Here is a 27,227-nt window from a genome sequence, read left to right as displayed (position 1 = left end):
ATAGAACATCACACAGATCTATTACGTCAAAGCTGGATAAACTGAAATAAATTAGTTGTAATATTTAATCCTAGATGAGTGATATGTATACGCCTCGGGTCGAATTTATTCGCTATAATCTATATCATTCGTTGACGCATTTTGATATACACACGGGATGAAGATCAAAAAAAAATTTTATGTATTAAATATTAACATAAAACAAAAAAACACAAATTAATATAAATTAATATAGAAAATATTAAGGAAAAATTGTTAATAATAGAACGTTATAGATTACTCTCTTCTCTTTTCCTTCTTTCTTCTTTCCCAAATATTTTCCTGATATAATTTGAGGTGTACGTTTAGCTTCTTTCCAGGATTAAATATTAAAACTGATGCATGAAAGTGATAAAGTTTTTTTAAAATTTACAACACATATGCATCTATAAATTATACGCTTAAATAAAAAACAAATATTTTCGACAAATATTTTACATTGAGATACATACATACGCGCACATATACATGGTATTTTCCAATTAATTTATCTAACAATAGAAACACGCTAATAATTACGAGAACTATATTTATTTTTATAATGTATACGAATTTTAATCTAATTTTTTATAGCTTACCCATCATATATTTATTTCAATAACTTGATGACGCGACTGTCAAAATTGTTTGTTTCTCTCGCCGTTGCACGCGAGTTTCCACTCTACCGAAATTTACTCCTTTCGAAAGAAAACAAACTATCTCGTATATATACGGCATATACGTCAATTTTCGAAACTCCGCAGTCGCGAACGATCGCGCGGATGTTGTGCGGAAAATGAAATTTACAACGGAGGGGAGAGATCCTTTAGTTATCCAGTCTTTTAAGAAGTTTTCCGATATCAGGCGCTTGATCTTGGGGAAGCTCCTTTAGCTAACTCGATATGTTGTCACGTACGAACGTAATTATCGAACAAACTTAAGTCGTTGTATTAACTTGAGCCGTTCAGGGCTGGAAACTGCTAATGGGAATGTCATTAACATCGCACTCATCGACCCGTAAATTCGTAAAAACTTTTGCAGACGGTAATACGATCGCGAAAGCAAGCACGATGTAATCCGTTTAAAAGCTCCGGCAAAATATATATAACATGTCGTTCGCATTAAAATTGTTAAATGTTAAAGCGTCGGTAAAAGCGGCCGGTATATCCTCTAATTAAAAAAATACGACGTATCTATCGATAAAAAGCATATCCGCGCGACGTTATTTATAACGTTACATATTATAACAAATCGATAACGGAGTTTCCTAATGCGACGCAAACGCATTGCAGTTTTAAGTTTCTCGCGTTAAACTCGCGTTGCAGCCGATACTTCAGAAAAAGAGAGAGCGCCGGCGTGATAAAGCCTCGGTCGCAAGCTGATAATAGCGCTGATAAAGCCGCCGCGCAGTTTACGCAGGTTTCACAAATAATCTCTACTCGCGACACGAAGCCAGCGGGCGCGAGGACGGGGCCGTTTATCGTCACGCGTAAAACCGCGATGCATCACGTCGAACCGACGTCGTGTGCATCTCGCATCTGCGCACACTTGTCTTTTTACATGGCGTCGTATGTCGCGCGAAGTTTCGAGCGCGCGCGAGTAAACACGAATGAATCATCGCGTTGCCAGCAGCGGTGTCCGACGGATCGACAGCGCGCGGACATCAGGTACGTGTCCCTGTCCTTTTTTTCCATGGCCCTTCCTGGAGGGTGGTTGCGTCACGAGGTCGAATCGAATTGAATCAAAACGAGCTTTTGACGGGTAAGTACTTAAAGTATACGCGGAATTCGCGAACTGGTTTACGAGCTACCTCGCGACGAAAAAAGGTTCCCCCGAGCGAAAGGGGAATGTTTCACGAAAAGAGAGCGTTTGACGCTTTCATTCATTTCCACGGCGACGACGGCGCGAACGTCGACGGCTTGAGAGACGGCGACGACCGATGGGCGACGACGCGACGACGGTCTTCGCGAGATAGTCTGAAAGTGGCGGCGCGCTTTCTGCGGCGCACGTACGTGTCTTAAAATAGCGCTTTTGCGCGGCTTCTACGTAAAGAAACTTTAGATTCAACCGTCAATCCTCCCGGAAATTCCCGGTTCCTTCGCCCGGTATTTGCAGAGTACGCGCCGGAACGACGAGCGCGTTTTCCCTGGGTGGGATTTATGGTTACGACAAATTTGACAGGTACTTCGGTGAGCTTGAAATTCGCGACACGCCGAAGAACAGAAGTGCCATTAAATCCGGATAACGTTGTAGCCTATAACGACAATGCGATTAAAAATCGCTCCCCGAGCGATTTTAATATGCAAGAAATATGCACTGTTTGTGAAAACGAAACTAGATATGTAGTCGATGTCGATATTTTTAATATTACATTAACTTTTAGACTGCCGGCATTTTTTCATTAAAATAGTGTCCTTTTTTTCCCAACAATTGATCTATAAATAGCGCCGGTCACGAATGATCACCATGGCGGTGAACGTTACTTGACAAGGGGCTCATTTACCGATCGCTTAGGCATTAAACTCGTACACAAAACCCGCCTTAAATGTTCTATTCGATTTAGCGGCCGATCCTGGCCGATACCCCGGAGGGATCGAAGTTGGTAACTTCCGCGCTCTTTGTAACATTACACGGGAAACAACGAAACGAAATTGATCGGAGTTTACTACTGTCGTAACCTCCTTACAGCTCTCTATTGAGCGTGGCCCCGCACGGAGAAGGTTCTTTCCATCGTAAATATCTGGCGCCGACGTGACGCCCAGAGCAACTCTTCCTAACTCTATAAGCAAAGCGTATAGCGTTTCTATTTCGGGGCGTACTTACGGGCTCTATGGGGGAATTGAAGACTTGGACCGGGGAAACGACTGCCAGACTGCGTATCAACGTGCGACGCTGTTAAGCAGAAATCCCCCGGCTGCCACCGCGTTCTCGTATGGTTTCGCGATAACGACTTCGGCATACGCGCCACCCGAATATACATCGTAAACGTTACACATAGCGCGCGTAGGGCGGGCGCATAGATTTCTATACGGTTAAGTGAGATCGTGGCCGGCCAACAGCTTCGTACAAGTGCAGAATAATGTAGCCGATAAAACGCTTTTGCGGGATTCCGCGGGAAACGTATCCGTTTTCCCCTCATCGCAGCGGCAGCGCGGCGAGATAACACACTCGACTCTCGATATACCGGTCGGATTTCAAATTAATTCTAGGAAATAATTTACGCTCTCGCTCCCCGTTCAACTGTTCATAACTTGTATTTTAGCCCCGGCTTCCTTTTCCCGCCCTTAGGTGCCCCGATACCGGAGAAATTTTTAAAAAATCTGGACGATTTTAAACGTTGAATATCCATTTGGAAGGTTTAAATTTTGCAACTCTGATGTACCACGTCGTTTCAATCGACGAAAACGGCGTTAAAAATGTTGAGGTAAAAACCCTGAATTGAAATTCGGCGGTAGCGCAACGGATTAAGCGCGGAGTGTTTGAAGAGAAAGCACATTGCGCTGTTTGATGTGAGCCGCGGACCGTGATATATTTAAAAGACGACTCGACCACAGTTTCTCTCTGACGATTAAATATTTCCGCGATACAATCCAATTTTTCCCAGGGGCGTATCCGACACGGCGCGGTGTCAGTCGGGGTTCGCCGTTGCATAACGTAGTGCAATTACTTTAAACGGTTTGGCGAGAGAGCGGAGCAAAAAGAGACGGGGAAATAAGGGAGACGGAGAGAGCGAGAGAGAGACGGAGACGGAGATCCCTGCGAGGTTGTACGTGCCGGAGAGTACCTACGAACTATTAGGCGGCACCTAACGCGCTCGCGATTTAGTTCACCGTCGGATAAATTCCGACGGTAACAGCAACAGAGGAGTTGCCCCGGAGCCTCGGGAGCTTCTGAGCGTGTCCCCCGTTTACGCGATAAAATCTGAAACGGCGGAAAAAGTTACGCGCGCGCCTGGCCGTTCCAGTTCGTTCCGCAACTACTGATGGCTTCCTCGGCGTGGCGAAACCCGTCCGAAGCCCCCCAACCACGGCTTATCGTCCTCCTCGCTGGATCGTTGGTTCGTCGCACGAATTCCAGTTAATCGTGCCGGCCCGAATTATATTGCGCGACTCGAGCAGCTCGCCGCGGCGAATCGGATATCTCGAGGAACAAGGAATTCGCGAGAAACGCGAGCGAATGCGCGTGTCCCCCTAAGTAGTCGCGAATCCCAATGGGGAGTGTGTCTGGAAATATACCGCCGCACGGTATTGTGCCGCAACGGGCTCGGGATTCATCGGGACTTGGCGATACGACGGGCGAATCCGTAGAAGGTATTCGGACCTCCTCGAGCGTGAGGTCCAATACAATGCACCGATACCGAGAATGATCTGGCACACACGGTCGAGAAGTCCTCGCGCGGAATTAGACATTGGCGACGTTGGCGCTCTGATATAATATGCGCATTCGGTAAATTGAATGCCTAGTCGGGGGGTGAATTTAAAGAAAGGCGCGCTGTATGTATTTTACCAGCTGTACAATGTGCACCGTCATGTTGAGAATTTATTTAACACGTCGCGACGAAATAAAAACGAATGATAGTTTGCGTTCCAAATTTCACAGATCACACCGTTAATACTTATCCGATAACACGCCGCGTTTAACGTTTCAATTCGCCCAACGCAAACCACGCGATTAGAATGGTGACCGGGAGAGGATCCAGGATCGATTTCGGATTGAGTAATACCGAATTGGATTTTCCAATATTCATGGAAACGCGACCAGCAAGGTGGGAACGGAGAGGAGAGGTGTGCGCGAACGTCATCAACGTGCCGATCGGCGGACCATACAAAATGGAAAAATCGCGAACGCGCGGGAAAAGCGCTTCCGCTTCTGTACCTTTTTATGTGATATAGCTGTGCGTCATCTACAACCATTGGACAGGGGGGAGGGGGTTGAATTTCGGCGGAATAGATGGGCGGTTTTGCACGAGCGATAACGGTTCCCCAATAACACAGGCTGAAACAAGACGCGCGAGGTGACTAATGGTGTTGTGTCAAAATTTCGGAGGCATCTCTAAGGTAAAGGTACCAATACCCGGACATGTACCTATATCCGGACACCTTTGTTATTTATAAGTATAACGCGAATTAAAATCAAAGATAAAAGTATTTTTTTCTTGTAGTTTGAAACTTCAGTTATAATATCCACAAACGTTTATTTTCATAAATTTATATTTTTTTAAAGGTATCCAGACACAGATACGTGTCCAGGTATTGGTACATTTCCTATCCTTAAGTGTCCGGGTATTGGTACCTTTACCTTATATACTGCGCGTTATATTTTAATCATCGATACGAGAACTGCTATTTCCGTTGGAATATTGGATATTACATGATAATTTTACGATGTAAGGAACATTTTCTTGTCGCACGAGTTCTTTGGATGCCTTCAGGGAAAAAAACTAATGTGACAAGTGAATAATAAAAATGGTAAAACTCCTGTTTAGGGAAGGCACTTAGTGGCCTTATCCTTTACATATGTATTATAAAGATCATCCTGCTGAGTAACTTTCAAAAGGTTTTGGCCGTCGCTCGTTATTTATTTATTAAAAAGTTGTTAACGATAGAGAAGTTTGAAAAATATAACAGTTATTCTCAGTACTGAAAGACATAAATGACTGAAAAATGTACGTGAAAATAGTATATATATATATATATATATATATATATATATATACACACATATACATATACATATAAATAACTTTCTTATAAAAAAGTCGCTAAAAAAAATAGTTATATATATAATATATAAGCGAGGAAAAAGAGAGATCTGTCTCTTCCCTGCACCCTAAAAAAACTATCTTTTTTTAGCGACTTTTATAAGAAAGTTATTTCTTAACATAAAATGATTCCACATGGGGTTCCAACTTTCCACATAAACCGTACAATAATAAACCTCATTATAAAAACTTTATAAGTATATTTTTGGGCGAGGTGGAAGGCGACGTCTAAAGAGTAAAGATATAGCCTAACCCAACTTGTATCAATGTGATATTAATGTTGCTTGTTAAGATGTAAATTTATGCACGCACATTTTTTAATAAACAACATTAATCACAATGACGTAGCCCCCTACCTCGCTCAAAAGTATACGTACAAATTTTTTGTAGCAAGGATTTTTTTTATCAGGATACGGTTTCCGTATGTATGTAAATACCTTTTTAAATGTATATGTCAGAAAATTATGTTCTATTCATTAAATTTACTTTGTTAATAACTGTTTAATAACAACGAGCGACAGCTAAAACCTTTTGAAAGTTACTCAAGAGGGTGATCTCTATAATAAAACATATATACCCTAACAGCATTAATATATCCTGTATATCTATAGAATATATACTAAGGATGTACTTAATATACTGAGAACATCCTTGTAATATCTTATACTGTACGATATCCTCTGAACATTTTCAGAATATACATTTGCTGTTAGGGTAAAGGACAAGATCATGGAGGTATCTCTCCTATATAAACAGGAGTTTTACCATAAAAATTATACATGTTTGCTTGTGACTTAGAAATTATATAGATTTCCAGAGAGATTAATGCAAATTATTCCAAAAAGTCTGTTGATAAAACGGCGTCAATATTCTAACGTTTTGGTTATCGGTGGCCGACTGGATCATTTTCCCAGGATATCTCGGCGCGGCGAGGCGCACTCGGTCCCTCGGCATCCATAAAACAAACATGGAATAATATCGCGATACCCCTCGGAGGTCTCAGTGGATACCGACGAGCTCTCGTCGCAGCGGCGCGCGAAATTACGAGCTGCTCGAGAAGAAATACGTCCGCGGGGCTGCGCACCGCCCGCACCGCCCGCGCCGCCGCCGGGGCGCTTAAGTGGCGACGGCACTCCGCGCGGCGGACATCATGGGGCGCGCTTTCACACCCCCCGGGGGGACGTGCGGCGCCGTAAATAAAGCCGGCATCGCTCGCAATATCCTCGCATACAGATCACCGGCCACGACTAATGCGCCGCCTCGTTAGATATATAAGCCGAGTCGTTTGCAGATTACCCCGCTTTCTTTGTTGGCACAGCCGTGAAGAAAGACGGCGCGGAAGGAGGCCGAAAGGAAGAGGAGAGGGGAAGGGGACAAAAAGGGGAGGCGCGCGTGGGAGGAGGAGGAAGAAAACGCGGTAGAGGAAAACGGTGGATTCCGCGGACGGAAGGCAACACTCCGTTAAGCTAAGTCCACATCCTTCACCGCGGCAATAAAGACGGCTGTCGCGAGTATAACGGCCGCACATTCCGGGGGGCTAATGATAATTTTTGGGAGATTTGAGGATTAGGACGTTTCGGGGACTCTCATCAGGACTCTCATTATCATTCAAGGAAGAAGGAAAGAAAACGAATGTCCCAAAAGAGAGAAATGCTCTTTATTATCTTACGTAGCTTTTATGTAGTTTGAAAAAATTGGCGGATATTTTTGAATCGGAGAAACAGTCATTCATCTCGCGAAGTTTTTGTTGACAGATTTGCGTTGGTAAAGAGAGAGTTTCCATCGCACTCGCTTTTAGTATAAAATATATAAATAATTGCTGCAAGTTTCGCGTGTAATCAAGAAACTTCCGGTCATGTACCTCTCTTCTCTTTCCCTTGCTCTATCTCTCTCGCTCGTCCTCCAACACGAAACCACGTAGATCTTATGCACGATACTTGCTTACAATATCGTAATTCTCCAGGCGAGTCGACGGGTATCCTATATATTGTATCCTTGTATCCTGTATCTATCACGCAACTCGCATACACGCGGATGTACGCGACGCAGTCGCTGTACACACTCGCGCGCGGTATAGCGCGTCTATCTGAGAAATTTACGCGGAAATTTCTAGCTGACGTTGTCTCTTTGAAGTGCCTGGACTTAAAGTTGCCTCAACTAAACACTGTGTATGTCTGTGCGGCGAATACGCGCGACGCAGGATGGTTGAAACTTTTTCATCTTTCTTGGAGGAAGGAGCGCTCCCCGGTGTCCGGTGCGTGGCTATATAGCGCTTTTACGTGAATTTAAGAGTAGAACTGGTGAATTTATTCTTTTTTTGCATCTCTCTCTCTCTCTTTCTCTCTCTCTTTTTCTCTCTCTCGTCATTAAAAGTGCAATATTTAGCTTATTTCTATCTTGGAAAACCGTTTTCTTTCCCTAATGCACGGCAGGAAGCAAGATGACAAATTGATTAACTTCCCTGTTTGTGTATTTATTTATTTTACATTAAATTTTTTTCTCGCGATTTTATAATCTCGTTAATATTTAATTCGCTCAGGAAGGTGTTTTTTTTCTGCTTGTATAATTGTAAACAGAGATTATTCGATTTTTATATTCGAGTAATTCAGGCAACAGTATTAAATTTATCGCATATATGAATAACATTACGAGCGACCGAGGTCTTTACTTGATTAAAGCTTTGATACTCTCTTCGGGAATCTGTTGAAGTTACGGCTTCAATATAAACGTCTAGAAAGTGCAGTTCTGTGTCGCGCCGTCAAGTAACTATTAATTGACGAGTATACGTGCTGTGAATTTTCGACGGAGTTTTAACGTGACACAAATCCGATATCGGAGCTATCGGGCGCAGACAAAGCCTGAGTGACGCAATATCTTGCTCCGATGATCTTACTGATCTTCAAACATTTATACAAATAAATTTCTGCGACTTATCTAATATAGTCATCCCTCTCTCGTTTATCTCGGGGTCTTGAAAATTAATTCGTGTTTTCTTCTATACATTTTTCACTTATCGGATCATCCGAGGTGAAAAAGAAAGAAAGCTATATCTTTTCACGCTACTTTTATTTTCTCCACCCAACTATCTTCTCGTCGGCATCTTCCGTATGACATCCGGTCTTCCCATTCGCGGGAAACAATCTCAGTCGTCGTGATCAAAATCCCCTGGACCTGCTACGACAGACCGACTCGTCCCTTATCCCCGGTACTGTCTCACCGAATCAGCGACAAAGCCGTTACCCACGGTTGTAGCAGCAGCAGCAGCAGCAGCAGCAGTAGCGTGCCATCGGATATCGGTCGGCGAACAAACGACGGAGGCCTCGCGAGACCGCAAAGCTGCAGGTATCTCAATATATATCCGTTGCGTATGGCCCGAGTATATATACGGGTATACGTTTGTCCGCTGCTTCGCTCTCCCAGACTTTCCTAACAAAGCCCCGGAGCTCCTTCCGTTCCGGCTAGGTGACCAAAGCCGGTATATTTGAGATTTCCGGTTTCGTCGTACCGCTCACCTCCACGGTTCAACCCTCCGCGCTCCGTCCGTGCAACCCAAGCCCGTCCTGTTCTCCGTTGGCGCGGTTAGTTGCGGACACGTCACCGCTCCGGGCATGAATTCTGGTGGAACGAGATGAGACGGAACGGAGAAAGGGGGAAGAGAGTAGGAGAGAATGGACGGACCGGAGACCGGGGGGAGGCATCAGACACGGAACTTCGTGTCGGTTTCGAGAACCGAGACGGACCGTTCTCGTCGATCGCCTCGCCCGCGGGTGATATCAAGCGGGAACTTTGGCCGAATTTATGTCGGCGCGCGTGCTCGATGGATCTCATTATTACATCGTATCGGCCGCCGAGCACGGATGTCGGAAACATCGGCGAACTGCCTCCCCCGATTACATCGCAGCGCCGGATATATGGATCGCAACGGACCTGTCTAGTCCGCGAACGCGCTTTGGCGGATTTCGCGGCTGAACAGCTATCCTATCGTTGACGGCGACGGCGCGGCGGCGGAGGGAGAAAGAGAGCAGACGGGGTCTGAACATCGGCATCGGCTGCAAATGATTTGGAAATTACGACCTTCGGTGAGAGGCGTATAGGGGCACGATTCCCATCCCACATCCCCCGGAATTCTCCCCGCGGTCGTTACGCCGGGATTTTCGATCCCGATTACATCGTTTCCCAACCCGGAGGAGCGAGCGAGCGATCGAGCTCCGGAGCAGAACTTTGTTCCCCCGCTACGTTACGACCGGTGATGAATCAAAAATGAACAGACGACGTAAGTCCCGACGCCCGCGGGCGATATCGACCGAAAACTTCACGGCGGCGAATTTACGCTCGCATACTTGATGGCGCCTTTACATCATCAGCGGCACTGCCGCCGCCGCCGCCCACACGGCGACAAAGTTACGCGTCGCTGTGCCGCGACCGGCTCTACCGTTAATGATGCGCAATCACGTTCTGGACACGCGTTATCGGCCAAAGCGTTCACGTGTAACGTTACACGATGTGCGCGTAATTAGAATGATTTGCGACGCGCGGGAGTATATGCTTTGCAACTGATGTGTGTAACATTGATTTTAATGATTTACCGTCGAGAGTGCCAGTGTGTGAACGTTCTACCGATCTCGTCCCCACCCCCCCCCCTCCGGTAATTTAACCGGTCGCGTATTTATCGCGGAAAATGAAGTACGATTGTGGTAGTTCGAAACTCGTTTCGACGTATAAGTATCTTCGTTCGTATACGTCCCTCGATTCTCCGGGAATTCGTCGCGGGTGAATGTAGAACGGATTTCGAGCGCGAGGGCGCGATGGGGTAGAAATGGAAATCTGCGGGGTGCCGGTACAGTAGTACCCGCCCTTCTCCCGACGAATTGCTACCCCATAGCGCGGAATTAAGCGCGAACTTCGCCCGATGAATTTACGTCCGCGCGGGGTTTGATGGCGTCATTACGTCAGTGGCGCGACAGTGGAGGAACAAGGTCGTAGAAACAACCTTGACAAATTACATATCCCTATATTACATAGCCGGCGGCGCAATAGCGTTACACGTACGATAGATGGAATCGTAACAGTCGGATCACGTCGCTTCGTAAAATATTTCGAGCCATTGTTCTTTTCGCCGAGCGACGTTGCAATAATTCGATTAGACGCGATTGCGCGGTCGCGAAATTATTTCGGGTTTCATTTGGCGCGCATAGATTTACTGACTTGATCATTCAGCGGAATGGAATTAAGATTTAGAATCTTTCGATTGGAAACATATATCGAACAATCTTTTATTGTAACATATTGTACTTTACATTCTCGTCGAAAAAGTATGCAGAATCAAGTGACGAGTTAATTAAAATTATTACGTGTAGAATGTCACTAAATGTTAGATCAACAATATTTGGACAGTGAAAATATTTCTGGAAAGTAAATTTAGCAATAGTGTGTCCTTATCACGTGTTCGCTAAGATAACACATTGCAGCACAATACGGCGCACCGTGCACACAATATTCCAGCAGCTCTCTCTCTCTCTCTCTCTCTCTCTCTCTCTCTCTCTCTCTCTCTCTCTCTCTCTCTCTCTCTCTCTCCCTCTCTCGCAAATGCGCTTTTCTCCATAAGAATAGAACTGTAGTAGAGAATAAAAGTCGCGCCGTGTTGTCCTCCGCTTTCAAGTGTTTTACTCGTTAAACTTGTTATCTCGCGCAGTTGCCCCAAGAATTTTTGACCGCGCAATAATCTCGTTGCGCCAACATTCAGCGGAAATATGAAAGTGCACGCCAAATATTGCATATTGCAGCGCGCATGATTTTCGGAAATGGTAAAAAGTGCAGATATTATACTCTAATTTACAATAACGTTACATGTGCGCTAGAAAGCATCGCGTACGTTGCACACGTGTATTTTGTTTTTTCAATTTTAAAAGGCAGACATATACAAAATATTACGTAATATAAAAAATTGCAAGGTAAACCCCGGTGGAGCACACATCTGCACTTTAATAATTAAAAAAGATTTTACAAAATATCGCGATTGCTATCGGAGAGAATCATGGCTATAATTCTCTTTAACGTGCTAGAAAATTGAAGCCTGCGTTTCGGCCCCGGAGCTTTGAACTATATAGTTTCCCCTGGTTAAAACTTTGTAATCCCGCATCGCGTAATGGAGTATATGTTTAGCCGCGTGGACGTACATACATGCATTAGACGATACATGATTTCGCATTACGTATTCCGTACGCCCCGGCATACGCGAGTAATATTTATGCGTAAACCGTGCAGAAAACCCAAAGCGGTCAACTTCACCGGTAATACTCCCGATTGCGCGCGAGCGAGCCGGTTTTAATTTTAATCGTCCGCGGTAATCCGCGCGTATTCGGCGATCTTTGCGTCGGCATATTCCTTTTCGGCTGATTACCCGTCGAATGAAAACGGAAACCGGAGCGGGGAAAGGGGGGGATCGGGGAAACGCCATGATTAAACAAGCACGTATATCGCGTCTCTAATAGTATAAACTGCTTTCGCGCAGCCGAGATTAAGCGGGGCAGCGTGTGCGCCTACCTAGTTGATGGCATCGTTATATCATGGTACAACAACGACTAGATCATATAGGAGCAATCTCGACATGGTGCGGGCTCTATTACGCCGTCGTGTACGCATTTTCGGCGTAAAACGGAATTTAATAGCCGTATTATCTCCGCACGAGAGCCCGGACATTACATGCCATTTCGATAAGTCGCGCGTACAATAATCGCGACCTATTTTTTTACCCGCGACGTGCACGTGTGTGAATCGATGGGCAAAAAAAAATTTTTTTCTCTTAACAAGCGACATGTTCGCCGTCGCGTTATATAACCTATACCCGGCGGGCGTAATCGTGACGAAAAACCAGGCCGACGAAAGCCTGGGTAAAAAAACAAATGATGGGGAGAGCGAGGAAGGGAAAAAGAGGGAAAAAAAAGAAAGATCGCTGAAAATTTCACTCTGATTGCGCCAACCATATAATAGTGTTATTACTTTCAAAGTACATTTCCTCACAAACAGAGAATTGCATTCATTATCAAGTTTATTTTTGTACAGCACTTTTTTTAATGCGGCCGCGGCGCGACCAAAGTTTGGCGTAACTTCCCAGGGAATTCTCCAAGTTTTAACAATCGTATTACGTATTGCCTCCGCAATGATTATGAAGGAGATTGACCTGCCCGCCGCGCGGAAAGTCAATTCTACCGAAATTGCGGCGGCGACGTAACGAAACGATGGCGCCCCGAGTGCGCGAGTCGCGAGAAATAACCGGGGGAGAAGTTGCGTTTTCGGTAATTTACAGAGAAAATGATTAGAAGTTTTTCTTTTTTTTTCTGCCTCGGGAATAAGCGGGCGCTGTCGCGAGAAAGAGTTTCTCGTTTTCTTTTTATCTCTGTCGATCGGAGTGGCGAATTTCCACCCCGGTCCGGATAGCACCGCGGATACTTTCACTTGTAAACGAGGCCAAATGAAACGCGGAAATGGCTGCCGGGCCGATTCGGCGAGGCTTTCAATTGCTACCCTGCAGATGAAATTAAGCTGAAACTTCCGGGCAAATGCATGCTCGTACGCATATGACATCGCGCTGTATAAACCAGCGTGAGCGCGAGCGCGCGCGAATAGCATTGCGGGAGAAACCCCGCGGCGTTTCGACGTGAATTATTTTTTACCCCCGCTATTTGGGGGGATTTACGTTAAAAGCGTCCGATCTGCAACCACGTTTAATCTTTAACCGCGCTACGGCCGCTAGACGATCAATTTCGACGATTTAATCGTCCTTCACCATATTATGACGTGCGGCAACATCGATCGACGTTGCGGCATGTAGCGCCTCCGGTTGTTATAAATAAGCATTCGCTTCGCGGTTCAATAAGCGATACGATTAAATGACGAGGTAACGAAGTTTTCCAACGCGCAACGCCAAGAATACACGTTAACGCCGTACTACTAAAAACGTGCATCTCTCGCGTATATTTATTTTATATTTATATGCTTTTTTTTTTTTTTAATCCCGGCGTTTAGCATCGCATATTTAATACACGACAAAAAGCTGGCAGAAAACCCGCTCTTACAAAGCGACGTTTGCCGTTTTCAAAAATTAACGATTAATAACACGGGCGTTCGCGTAAAGTCGTCGGCAAGTTTCTTTACGCTTCGTTGGATCGCCGCCGCTGCCGCTGCCGCTTTCGACGCGCGTTATACCTGTCCCTTGATTTTCAACGTTGCGTATCAGAGGCACCGCATCCCACTTCGTCGTCGGTGTGCGGGGGAGTACGCCTTGTTAAGCGCCGCTAAACAGCGCGCGAATATGGGAAGCCTATGGCAACGGATATAGAAGAGCGTAGGTACCTTGATGTGAAGAACGCGCTTCTCCGCTTCGCTCCGCGCTTCCGTAAACGACTTCCACGTGCTGGGCGATATTAAGCGCCCCGGCTTTCGTCTCCCCGCAATTTATGCCCGGCGTGCTCGACATCGCTCCGGTTAACAACGAAGATGAGATCGCGCGCACCTCCCCTTCCTCCCCCCCCCGCTGTGAGAGCCCCCGACAAATTGAAACATCAAATTCGCAAAATCTTTATTATTCCGCAACCCGTCGTCGCCCCGGCGCGGCGGCGGCGACGGCGACGAATCGCGCGCACGTGTACCATGCCCGCGCGCTCGGGAACGCAATTCCCGCTCCGTTATGCAGGGGATATACTCCGAGCTATTGTGTAGAAAAATATTAATCCTTTCAGTACCCCGAGTCTTTATTTATCGAGAGAGGAAAAAATTTTGAAATGTTCTTGCGATTTAATTGAAAAATATAATTTTTTAGCGTCGCTCTTCCCATGCCTCTCGCGCGTCGGCATTGTATGTATGTACGTCCCGCATGGGATTCCGTCATCCACAGCACAGTTAACGTTTTTACGGGAGGCAGGAGGGATGACACAAACAATTACACAACAGAATTGTGTAAAACAAGTTTCATAGAAACAAGATAGGAAAATTATTTTTGGTCGCACAAAGAGACTTTCTATTATATTTTATATATAGAAAGGCTTTTGTATGAGCCGCTACAATCGCTCTGCGATTTTTTTTTTCAGCCGATAGTTATCAAATTTTCATAATTGAATATCGCTGGGGGAAAAAAATAACTCTTTTACCGTTCGTCGGCTGAAATACGGTTTTTGCAGGCTTTTCAAAATCGAGAGCGACCAACTTTAATGCCCGGCACGTTGCTCTTGCTTCAATTTACGCTATACCATTTTGCAATTTGTTGCGAGGAGGTAATTGAATCTTCTCGTCTCTCTCTTTCTCTTTCGCCACCCGGCAGGGCGGGTGGATAAACACTCTGACGTAAACTCGCGATGCCGGGGAGTACATCGATTCCATCGAGGAGGGGTTATTTTCGCGTTTAAGTGCGACCTATTTTTGAAGGGTTTTGCTACCCGAATGCTGCTTGCAACCGGTGAAGGGTGGTCAGCCCTTTTCTGGTTTTCCTCGAGTGGAAAAGGTCACGATGGTTTCCGATAGTTCAACAAGTGCTCTTGAACCATTACCAAGTAGCAATTTTTCCTACGTTACCCGGCATTTGCGCTATTTTTGCAATTTCCCCTCGCCCCTCCTCCCCCCCCTCGGTGCTTTGACAAATATTTCTGCGTCCGCATTTCGGCGACCGCGATGTTCTCTTTTATGCGCGATGATTTCAACATTTGGATTGCGGTGCGGAATTTGATTTCATTTATCGTACGTAAAACAGAGAAATAATCGCATTTTATCCCAGCACAACCGCGCTATATTTCTGGCATTTTTTGATAACCGTTCTCGTCTAACTATCAAAGGGCGCGGGCTATTCCTCTCTGTCCTTCCGACAGTGTCAGGAAATTTTCCGCAGCGCCACGGCAGCCGGTACACCTCACCCATATAGCGCGCGCCGCTTTTCCTTTCAATTTCCGGTTTAAAATGTATTTACAAGCGGCGCGCGCGCGCTATTATTTCCGGGACTCACAGAGCGGCTTTTCTGCACGACGCAACGAGGAAAGTAGCGGCTGTTAATTAAAGCCGTAGAAATATAAAATCAGTAAATTCGCATTTCCAGTTGTACGCGAATTTACGTAAGCGGCAATTATTCCGGGAGGAAGGGGAGGGGGAGGGGACAACGATAAATAGCGTCGATATTGCTCCGCCGGAAACTTAACGGGAAACATTCTTCGCGGAATTTATTCTTCGCGCCCCGGGCGTCGTGGAAGTCGCGCGCGGACGTTCGTGAGCTCTCTCAAGAAGCGATTTTCCTTTCAATTTACAACCTTGCCCGACGGTAATCCGCGCCGTTCGCGTTTTAAAGGCGCTGCGCACTGGTGGAACGGTCTGACCAAAGCCGGACGTAACTACTGGCTGACATATAACTAACGTTAGTGACACATAACCGGGATAACTGATGGCAAGCTTCCACAAATTACGCTGGAAAGAAATACAAGGAAATTGCCGGTGGATTCTCTATATTATAGAGTTTATAATATCGTAGTACAAATATATTTACTTTATATTGCAATATATATGTTATGGAATGTTCTATATAAAGCAGCCAATATTCTATAAATATATTACACATTATATTTATGTATTAGTTTCTAGTACTAGAGTAGCGTTCAACCTGGTAGATTCGTTTGATTTACGAAATTAGATGCATTCCCTTCAACATCCAACGCCTTTTGATAAAGTATCTCGTAATATCTCTCGATATCCCGTCATTCCTGCCTTACCGCGTATTCCCAACGCGTCAATATCAAGGAGTAGGGCACGGAGGTGCGCGCGAGATCGAAAATACTAATTCACCCCACGTCGACGATTGATCGATCACCGTGCTTGTCGCGGTCCGTCCGTCACAGCGTCCAAATAACGCACGTTAAAATAAGGCGAAGGGTGCACCCCGTCGCTATCAAGATTTAATACTATTTCCCCGGGATCCACCTACCTAGGCGGCAACACGCGCGCCCGCGCGCGATATCTTCCGAGCCGATCCGGAAAAAGGAGTAAATACGGAGTAAATACAACAAAGGGGTGGGCAGGTTTAGACGGTGGTTCCCATAAACCGCTTTCCCGCGGGCGATATTAACGGCGGCGGCGAGTCCGCGTGTACCCGGGAATTTATGGTACTAAAGCTGGTGCGCTCCGCTTGCGCGCGCTCGCTCGCTCGCTCTTGCAGCTCCCGAGCCTCTATACCAAAACCCGTTAATACCAAAGACAAACTCTCGGTGGCTGTGCTTGCGTCCGGGGGTACTTAGGAGGGGGCCGCGCGAGTGCTTTCTGCCGGAGTTCTTCGTCCCGGGGTCAACTTGGGTCATATTTGCACAGCGCATACCAGGGTCGTCGTATAGGGGTCTTGGAAAGCGCGCTCGCTCGCGCGCGCGCCGCTGGATAAAGACCTAGGACTAAGGGAGAGGGGAAGGAGTGGGTTGGGTGGCTGAGGAGGCGGATTGAAATTTATCGAAGCGGCCAGTCGTTAAGGCGAAACTCCGTTAACGACTGAAGAGCCTCTGAAGTTCCTGAATGCGGGCGGCGGCGGCGGCGGCGGCGGCGGCGTGCCTCCGGATACGAGGACGCCGGCGGACGAGCATTCATTATATGATCGATTAAAGTTGCCCCCAAGTTCGGCTGGTATTTTTTCTCGCCCGCGCGACTACGGTGTCTTTACCTAACCTAACCGCGATATCAGCACAATACGAATTTCCCTTCAACGAATTATCAAAAATTTAGCCTCAAGTCCGGGGGATAAATATCCTTTTCTCTATTATTCTTTGCATTATCTGGAGGCGCGTTTTTATGCAATTGCGCGATGGAGGGGTACTATAGTTGTCCCGGTCCGCTATATAAATCAAGCTGAGCACTCGACTTCGATCCTCCGTGTCGCAGCTTTTACTCATTCCTCTTTATTCGCGTAGTCGCGAAAGGTAAAACTGTTACGAGTTCGAAGTTTCCCCAGCGGCGCGGCGGCTCCAATTGTGCCGCGGGGAAACTCCGAATATACGAACTTATATCGCCCGGCGTCGAAGTGAGATTTAAAGTGATACATATAACAGATGTACTTTCATCGTGTTCTCTTAATGCCACAACCAGTTTAGCTTGAATTTTTGTTTAGCCGCGTTTCAATCTTACGACGGATGCGTTGTTAAATAAAGAATAATTTACGATTGTCGTACACGATGTTGTTTAATTGTCTATCGACGAGTGAGAAAAAAAATGTATATTTATACTTTTTTCAGCCGTCCGTACGTTCCACAACTATCGTGAGTTGATTTTTGATTGATATTAATGAAGAAATGTTCTCGTTATCCACTCGCATTATTCAGCGAACTATACCGCTGCGCTAATCCGTCAGCATTATGCGGCGTATAAAAGGGATTTATTCAGATTCCAGCGGCTGTGAAAGTTGGCTAAAACCATTGAGGCACTTGAATGCTCGCGAGCGGCTAATTAAAAGCAGAAGTAAAAACAATGCAGGTTATAGCGGGCGGTTGAAAGGGGCCGCAGCCGCGCCACCACGCCGGGGGCTAATGCGAACGAGATGCATTCCGCTGATGAGCTCTCTCACAATGGGCCGGGATTATCGTCGGCCGGATGATTTTACATGAATGCGATTGACAAATCCGTTAAAAAGCTTATACGTCCTGTCGCCGCGGACAGGAACGAAAATATGATCGGCCGCATAAACTCAATTGTCTCCGGGGGTGCATCGAGGAGAATAATTGGTTGTTTCATCAATGCGTCCGCGGAGTAACCCGTTTACGATAAAAGCATGCGCGGCCGTGTGCTACCTGTCAGTTTACGGACGTTTTATATGGAACACGGCCGCGATGGATGAATTCCCAAAATTTACATCGCCACACCGACACCGCTCGTTAATCGCGCGGATTCGAAATCCCCCGACGGAGTCTCGATTGTCTTAATTTCATTTATCATTTCGGCGTCGTAATCGCCTACAATTCCCGCCGCTCATATATTTGCAATTATTTCCCGAAACGTCGTGACACGAGCGTCGTTTCACAGACACCATATATGCGTTGGAATATTAAATCGTACATGTGTATAGGGTATACTATTATTACGGGTCTTAACAGAACCCACTGCTGCTTTCGATTTTCGCCTCGCGCAAGGGGCCGAGCTTTAAGGAACAGTATAAATCCACTCTCGGCGGAGCGGGAATTGCCGTCCACACTCGCTAGACAAGAAGAATCGTTCCTCTTATCAATTATTGATTTCCAGTGTTCTGGACTTCCGAGTGCTTTGAGCTATTCTTTTAGTAGCTAAACCGTACAAGATGTCCGATATCCGATATAAATCGCGTGTTCGAGCTCACCAAACGTGTGCCATTCCTTTAGCACGAAAGCCCCGGTCGCCGCAACTGTTCGTGACCTCTTGCAAATAGCGAGACTATTTGATTGCATACGCGAGTATCAATGAATTTTCGTTATAAATATAAAGAGGCTCAAAGATTAAAAATTAATAAATTAATTGAAGGGCTTAGAGTCACAGCTAGGTGTTGGCGTCGATATTCACGTGTATTAAATTTAATAGAGTTACAAATAGAGTTTAATAGAATTTCAGTCTGTATTCAGACCATCCTCAGTGTAGATTTGAACAAATAAATAAAATGTATACATTAAATTACGTATACATTGGACAATGAATAATGCGTTTTGCATACCATTGTAACTTAATTGCCGTTTATTTTTTATTCAGTTTTGTTCAAACTTACACTGAGGATTGTCTGAATGCAGACTCAAACGTTTGTAAATCTATTGAATACACGTGAATATATCGACATTAACACCACCCCAGTTGCGTCTCTAAGCCCTTTAATTTATTTTTTAATTTTTATTACGTTTTTAATTGAAAAAAATAAGGCTTGTTTTGCACCGCAACGGGATAAATAATCGCGCATTCTTTTTTCCACGTTGAGAGAATATTTCGAGTACGTTATTGGCGAACGGAGCGTCACGATGGGAAATCGCGATTTACAGGTGATATCGGGCGAATCGGTTCCGCGAGAGATCCGTTAAAGCACGCGCGATTGGCCACACATGAAATAAACATGAACGGCTCTCCATCCACGTTATTACTTCTCCCGGTATATCATCCGATGTGTTCAGCCCGGCATGGCAGTAGTGCGCCGGCTTACTACCCATTAACGGCGCTCTAAGCCATTTAATCGTACGGTACACCTGCCTTTCCGCGAAGTCTCTTAACGTAAATTAATTAAGGTACCCCAGACCATCAGACTTTTACCGCGGGAAAGTAGCTGCCAGGTTATAATCAAAATTTCTTCGCGTACCGGAAAGGGACACCGCGGGAGGATGTGGAGGAAGATGGGGCAGACGGACGACGGCAGGCTTGCAAACTGCAAGGGGCGGCCGACGGCGCGGGCGGCGAAGGACGGTGGGAGAAAAAAAAAGAAAAGAACGGAGAGGGAGGAAAAAAGGCATGAAAGAGTAACGCCGCTTGTCGGTGGAAGCTCGCGGGACACAGGGCCAGGGATGGGAAAAAGAAAAACCTTGCGCGGCATTACTCAGCCTCTATTGGATAGAAATAATGGCGCGCATAAAGGGGAGTCGTCCCGTGGAATGGGCGACGAAGCGCTCGCGAGTTTTCCCGGTGTATACGTACACACCGGTCACTTTCGTCCGCCCTCTCGCCCTTCGCGCCTGTCCTCTCAGCTGCAGTACGTATACTTGCACACTCGCGCGCGTCTTCGGTCACCTTCTTTTTGCCGTGGGGGGAAGGGGGGTCGTCCCACGACACGCGCAAGGTTCTCCCCCGCCGCATTGTGTCTCGCGAAATTGGTCGGCTTGGGAGGGAGGGGGGCGCGTAAATCGCGAACAAGAAAGACCTTTGGCGCGCCCCGTTACGCTCGGGCGTGTTTGCGAAATGCCACGGTTGTTGCTTGTGGAAAATGCGATACACAATGCGGCGCTCGTAGAAGCGCCGGGGAGTGGATCAAAGGGCCCGCGTTTTACCGGAAAACTGCGGGGCGTTCAGTCGATTCCTTCCCCTCTCCCTCTTCTCCCTTCCGTAAAAAAAAAACAGAAAACAATCGTGTCGGGGCAATATACAGACGATTTTACTTTCGCGCGCGAAACAAAGCGCCGTAAGTGCTCGCCCGCCCGGCACATTTTTCAAGCACGAAAAGGCACGCGCGCGCCGAACGGGCGACGTCGTCGATTGTCGCAGCCGATGTCGCAAATTGCGCCACGTAATCCCGGGAAAATGCGCGATTAGGTATTCCCGGAGAGCTTCTTGCCGTCGGTCAAAGTCGCTCCTCCTCCACCTCGAGCGACTTTATTTCGACAAATTGAGGCATTCACGGACGTTCACTCGCTCGATCGACTTGGAGTGATCGTTAAACCAGTCGGCCGTTCCAATCTAATTGCAATTAATCTCGGAGCGGAGCCTTTCAAAATACTTGGACGCGACGCAAGCCGGTCGGAGAGCACCGCCTGCGTCGCGGCGGCGTGGCGTTAAACTCGCTCTTTCTTTTTCGTCCATTACATTAAATTGCTCTCGTTACTGTTATTAAGCGGCACTCACGCTCCACTTTCAAAGACAGCGCGCGGCGCGGCGCGGCACGTCGCGGGGGCGAATTACATTAGATTATAATTGCACATTCGCTTATAACAAGCGCTTGTTAGCCTGTCATCGCGCCGCGTCGCGTCGCAATGCAACGAAATTTTTCGCGTAATTTTCCCTTTAACAGAACAGGCAATAAAATTTATTTTATACCGCAGAGGCCAATAAACATGCGACAAACCGGCGCGGGCGCGACGGCACGCTTTGTGCGACGTAATGGAAACAATAAGCGTACGCGCGCGCGCGCGCGCGCGGTGTAATTTTCGTGCTGCGCGCCGTAAATTCTCGCACAACACGAGAGCCTTATTAACAATAACGCAATTCCGCCGACTGAATAAGAAATAATGATGATGTAATTTCATTTAGTACTCTTTAGGCAGAATTAAGGTAATCACTCCAAAGTTTCGCCGCGTTACGAGCGCGTTACCGTGCGCAAGTTAACACGCTCGTCGTGCTCGAATTTTAAGAATGAATGCCAGGACGTTTAATGGGACTTATCGTGACCCGCGAAAGTTAATTACGCCGTGCCAGTCGCGCGTAGTGCATTTGATCAAATTTCATTTGCGGGTCTGCAACGACAGAACTCGCATAGATATACAACATAATATTTACGGTTGCAGAATGTAATTATGGATTTCTTAGGACCTAATTAGAATTCCATCTACTCGACAGACCGCACCGCGATCGACATCGTATAAATTCACTCTTACCCTTCATCGTCAGACTAAAATAAATATTGATTATATCGGGCCGAAAAATATTTCTACGTCGCCTTTTGAAGTGAGCGGCGACTCCAAAAATTCGTCGAAGCGTCATTAAATTTCCAATATATCGATATATATAGTGGTTGACCATATTATACATAAAATAGCTGATACCACTCACGAAAGAGTGGTATTATATATTCATTCACGCAATATGTCGGAAATATGTCGGAAATGATCGGGATTGTTGCGCATAGTTACGAGCATTTTTTTCCGTCCGTTTTCCGAAATTGTGTTTTCGCGATTTGTATCGTTTTCCAACTGAGAAATCCTAATATCAATCAGGTAAACAAGGCGTGCGAGTCTAAAAGAAAAACAATAAACACGTCGTACGAGCGTTCAGAATGAAAGGTTTTCCGTTTCTCCTCCTTCCGCGTTTTCGGCCACCGCGGCACCGCACCGGTGCGGGTCAACGTCGGTTTGCGGCATCGCGAAACGAATCGCAGGATTTTAATTGCATCCACGGTGCAATCGGCGCGATCTAATTGCGACAATTATCGTATGCGTTAGGAACGATTTTGAATTTGGTTTTCCCGCGTTCGATCGTCGAAAATAACCTCGCGTTTAAATTATACCCGGTCGTTGCCTCCGCGCGCGATCAATAAACAAGTGCGCGCGCGATTTACCCCGTAATTTATTGTAACAACAATAAAAAATGAACAGCTCCAGAAAAATTGCGAGAAATCAATTAATCGAATTATCGTTGAGATTGTTATAGTAAAGCTCTACATTTTTTTTACGAAAAAATTGGCTTGTGCAGAGCCCAGAGCCACTTAATTACCCCATTAAGCTCCGTATGTCTGATATAGTCCGCAGTATTATGTTAAACGCGATATACCTCTTCGGAACACGAGAGCAGCCGGCCATCTTACCATTAATTATCCAACTTTATCAGTCATCGACGAATACTGTTCGTGACAGTAACTCCACTTTGCTAGCAGCCGGCAGGCTTATTTACTGCGTCTCGCTGCCTCGGACGATATCCGCAGCGTACAAATAAGTGTCTGGCACAACGCGCGCGCGACAAAGCGTCCGCGTCTCTGGAGAGCCGATAATTACCTTCCAGACAATTTAGCGCGTCGCACATTCACAGCGAACGACGGGCTCCCGATACCCGTCACAGACTCTCCGCCGACATTAGGAGCTAACTAGGACGCGTAATCTAGGATCCGCAGCAGCGGCGGCGGCGGCGGCGGCGGCGGCGGCGGCGGTAGTCGCAGTACGTCGCGTCTCTCCTCGTCGTTGTTCCCTTATCGGTATCCAAGGTAGAATATCAACCTCTCCGTGAATCCGAACGTTAATAGCGGCGCTCGCCTCCCCGTTTCGACGTCAGCGCGCGCATTTCGTCGAGCAGCGACGCGGACAACTTGTGCGCCAGCCACTTTGCAGGTCGCGTAATCGCGCGTGTATCTCATACAAACGGGTCGGGTCGGTCCTCGGGATCAGAGACGGAGCCACGACCCTGAAAATCTGCGAGAGTTTCGAGAGAGAGACCCCCGCGGCTTTACGACCCTTACCGCAGCGGCGAGGAGGCGCGCGCGAGGAAGCGGCGGCGGCGGCGGCGGCGGCAGGAGCCCGCAGGGATTACACGAACCGCCACCCGGCGGTGGCCGATTGCCTGGCAAATAGGATTGTGCAGCCAAACAACTAGTCTGGTAGTTACGTGGAGATTGTATCGCGTTACAATAGCGACGAGAGCGAGCGCCGCGTATGCCCGCGCGCCCGCTTGTCGGCGGCACATCGACGACGCGACGACGCACGGGGCGTACTTCGGCGCGGTATTTGCAGTTTCGTTCACGTATGTGCGAAACTGACGTGCGCCGTCCCGTCCGCCGCGAGAGACCGGGAGCATATGTATAACGAGGTCTCGAGGCGGTGCCGGTGCGCGCCCGATTTCTGAAAGACATTTCCTGTAGGAATACATAGACTCCCTTTTCTACTTCGTTTTTCTCGGAACGCGCTCGCTCGAGCGGAGCAGCTTTTCCTCGAGATTCCCGATATCATGCGAAAATTTCACCCGGCACACGGGGCACTCTCTCTTCCTCCCTCCTCTTTTCGCCGCCCTCCTCCCTCCCCGTGCGACGTCAAATCGATATATTGGCTCGCTATGTTTGCCACGCGGGTTTACGCGCCAGATGCTGTTCTTTACATCCTGAAGCAGCATTTTGCTTCTCGGCGGAAGTCAAACATTTATACCGCGGGTGAATTTATTTAAAATCTTCGAGCGGCGAGAGATCGATTTATCGTGCTCGGGGAAACGCATAAATTCCCATATAATCGGAAAAGGTTCTGATACCATACCGTTGTAACATCCTCTAGGAAAACGTCGTCCATTTTTTTTTTCGGAGATTAAAAGTTGGCATGAAAATTTTATAAATAACGAGTAACAAAGAAAAGACAAGGCTTTGAGAATCAAACGCGTTTAACTGTGCGCAAGTTAACGTTATATAAATCGGACGTTTCAGCTCTGCTTTGAGCTCATCTTCACTGAAATGCATCTTCGCCAAAACGATGTAATATAACTTTGCCTCGTATTAGTAATTCAAGACTATACGTTAACTGACGCTTATATATATAGTTAGCCGGTGGGCTTTGACTTTCAAAGCCCACCTTCTCCTTGTTCCTTGTTAATTCCATTGTCGAGAATCTTTAGTTAATTATCTATTCATTTAAATTATTGCACTTTTTTTATTGCGCCGAATAAAAGAGGCGGTTCTTCACTGTTCGCTATTCTTATCTTAGAAGCGCGAGTATATAGAGCGGGAAAATGCTCTATATATCGTCGCCAGCACGAGCCCCGAGACGGCGGTATCAAACGTGATTTACGGGGCGAATAAATCTAACGGTGCCATTCGACGGTAAACCTAACAAAAAGCGGCGGTAATAAAAGCGACGAGATTATTGTTACAGCGCCATTATACCCCGGGCCGCGCGAGCGCGCGCGCGAATTCGCCGTATGTACACGTAGCGCCTTCCACCGCGCTCGCCAATTTTCTGGCAAGCGAGATTCCGTGGTGTAATAACTAACCGTCCATAAAGAAACAGTAATGTCGCATTATTTTTGCCGCGTACGTATTCAATCCGTCCCCTCAGCTCTCGGCGTCGGCGACGACGACGACGACGACATTACATATGTACCCCCACTGGCTCCCGTCGCGGGAAATACTCGTTAAAAATGTTATAAAAAGGGATACGCTTCGCGAACAACACGTGCCAGCGGAGAATATAACCGCGACCGGTTTCTCCAGCGAAGCAACAAAGATCGCGAGCGACTGGTACATCGACGGACTCGAATACGAAACGTCTCCTTATCCTCGCGTCCTGATGGCATTACCGTGCCGCTGGTGCATGCGAAATACCGAGGAGTTTTTCCGTAATGTCGAGATGGCGTCGTACCAGTTACTACGATTCCGATAGTTCGGTGGAATCAAAAGTTGAGAGATGGGGCAATTTACAATACATTTGAAAAAACTGTTTCTACTTATATAACATTGTTATTCATTTATATTATACATTACATTTTATGCATACAATTTCTTAGAATAAACAGATACACGTATGATCATAATGATCGCGTGTAACAATAAATACAATAACAAATATGTCGAAGATATACATACAAGACAGAGACAACCTCGCATAAGATTAAACAGTTATTCGTTATATAACCGTGCGAGCATAAATCGTAATCGTAGACGACACTGTATTAAGATACCACAATAGAGGATTCGGTTTGCAAGCGGCAAATATCAGAGGGAAGCATTCTCTCAGTGGAGGGCGACGTATGTATACCCTCCGGGTCCGAGGTCCTTCCGTGACCCCGATCTCTCGTGCCTTCGAGGGGAGGTAATGCTCACAATGCATGAGATTGTTGGCGCACAGAGACAACGGGCACATCGTGACCGCTCATCTTGGTAGCTGGACCACGACGGCGGTGACTATCGATCTCTCGTGCGCGAAACTACCGTTTCTCTCCTCTCGTTCTCTCTCCGGTTTCTCTTCCCATTTCTCTTCGGCGTTCTCGGTATATACCCCGCCCTGGGATCGTGCATCCCCACGAGCTCGCCTATGCGAGGCCGTGAAACGCGAGCTTCACGCCGACTGGACGCGAGATTTCACGGATACGGTACTCGTCGCCCCCGTCTCTTAGGGAAATGTCACCGATCCTCCTGGATTACGTCGCCGGATATCCGCTCCGCTTCCATCGACGTAGGATTATTTCGCGAGAGTATGCCTCTCCTCTCGCCCAATGCTCCCGATCGCGTCCCGGCACGTTCAGCGAAAGTGTCAGTATCGCGAAATATTCTCTTCCGATACAATATTTGCTCTCTAACTGGAAAATATCGAGACAATACAAATAATTTCACCATTAAAAATTCCTGTACGTCGCGACCGTTTCGTCTATGAGAGAAATTAGGTGGTATCGCTGAGAAATAGTGACATAGAAGAATGAAATTTCAACGACTACTGCAAAAGTCTTTCTCTAAATACCATTTCGCGCGCGCACAATGACGTACGGTTACTTTCGATATCCAATACGCCATAACGGATCACGTTGATGCGGCGTATTTCTTGCGTGAAAGCAATTGTGACGCCATATTCTCACGAGCTGTCCTTCTAATTTCTGTCAGGACTTGCGGCATACCGTCAGCCTAATTCCTCCTCCTCCTAGGCTCCTAAAAGCTTATGCGTTTACAGCGCGGGCGCCTCGTAATGCCATATCGTCGCGAGCACTCTCCCGTCTTGGTTCGTTCCCCGTGCCGTTCCGCTCGATGGCACGAAGAGAGCTCTCGCTCTCGGAAGCTCCCGGCGTTGGCGTTGGCATCGACATAAAGAGGCCTCAAAAGCAGTGCGGAATAGATAGACAAAGGGAAGAGAGAGAGAGGGAAGGAGAGGGTGCCTTGGGGCACGAACCGCCCGGAATCGAGGCGCGCTTATAATGGGACCCCGAAAACAATGCTGTCCGGTATCGAACCGTCTGCCTCGATACCCCGACGCATACCCGAAGCCGCGGAAAATGCAGCAAGGAGGTCGCGGTCTAAGGTTAGGTCTTTGTCGGTGTTTTGGCCTGCCGGCGG

At 46.9% G+C, this 27,227-nt stretch overlaps 1 protein-coding gene across 4 annotated transcripts in view; it reads left to right on the top strand.

Moving 5' to 3' along the window:
• Nlg-5 (neuroligin 5) overlaps positions 1-27,227 on the top strand; it is a 214,539-nt gene that overhangs the window by 91,838 nt on the left and 95,474 nt on the right. The window contains exon 1 of one of the 4 annotated variants that reach the window (XM_077408330.1): positions 1,376-1,685. The exons of the other annotated variants lie outside the window; for them this stretch is intronic. The gene's annotated coding sequence lies outside the window, so the exon portion shown is untranslated. Of the gene's footprint in view, positions 1-1,375; positions 1,686-27,227 lie in introns of those variants that run through there. 4 annotated transcript variants of the gene reach the window in all.

The sequence above is a fragment of the Temnothorax americanus genome, unplaced genomic scaffold (assembly GCF_048541705.1).
Source record: "Temnothorax americanus isolate GAGA-0224 unplaced genomic scaffold, ASM4854170v1 Scaffold10, whole genome shotgun sequence".
Lineage (NCBI taxonomy): Eukaryota > Metazoa > Arthropoda > Insecta > Hymenoptera > Formicidae > Temnothorax > Temnothorax americanus.
Note: the sequence above shows the minus strand (reverse complement) of the source record. Positions and strands in the feature narration are given on the sequence as shown.